General features: G+C 49.5%; 1 protein-coding gene across 1 annotated transcript in view; it reads left to right on the top strand.

Annotated features, from left to right (window-relative positions):
* Positions 1-396, top strand: part of HOXB8 (homeobox B8) — a 1,672-nt gene that overhangs the window by 825 nt on the left and 451 nt on the right. The window lies entirely within an intron of this gene.

The raw sequence follows: 396 nt of genomic DNA, 5'->3' as shown, positions 1-396 counted from the left end.
TTTTTCTTCCCCCCCTTTTTTTTTTTTTTTTCCCTTTTACTGTTTTATGGGGGGTAGTGGAGAGAGGGTGGTGGGAGTGGGGGCGCTCAACTTTTGCACTTCTCAATTGCTTTATAGTTTAATTACCCTGAAGAAACTTTTCTTCTGGGGCAGAGGCTCTGGGGGCTTTTCAAGGTGGGTCCACTCGTCCCCACCCTGGCTTTTTTATTCTTATTTTTTCCCCTCCTTCACATCCTTCCTTCTAAAGTTTATGGCACTTTTAATAGATTTGAATCACCCCCTACCCAGCTCTGGTGCTAGTTACCAGGGGAGGGTCTTTCCCTTTCTGGCTCCCTTAGATTGAGTGGTGGCGAATCCCCCGCACCCCCCCTTCTCTGACCGCGGCCTCCCCCGCAC

Source organism: Tupaia chinensis, unplaced genomic scaffold (assembly GCF_000334495.1).
Source record: "Tupaia chinensis unplaced genomic scaffold, TupChi_1.0 Scaffold144171_2, whole genome shotgun sequence".
NCBI lineage: Eukaryota > Metazoa > Chordata > Mammalia > Scandentia > Tupaiidae > Tupaia > Tupaia belangeri.
The sequence above is the reverse complement of the archived record's forward strand: the minus strand, read 5'-3'. Positions and strand labels throughout refer to the sequence as shown.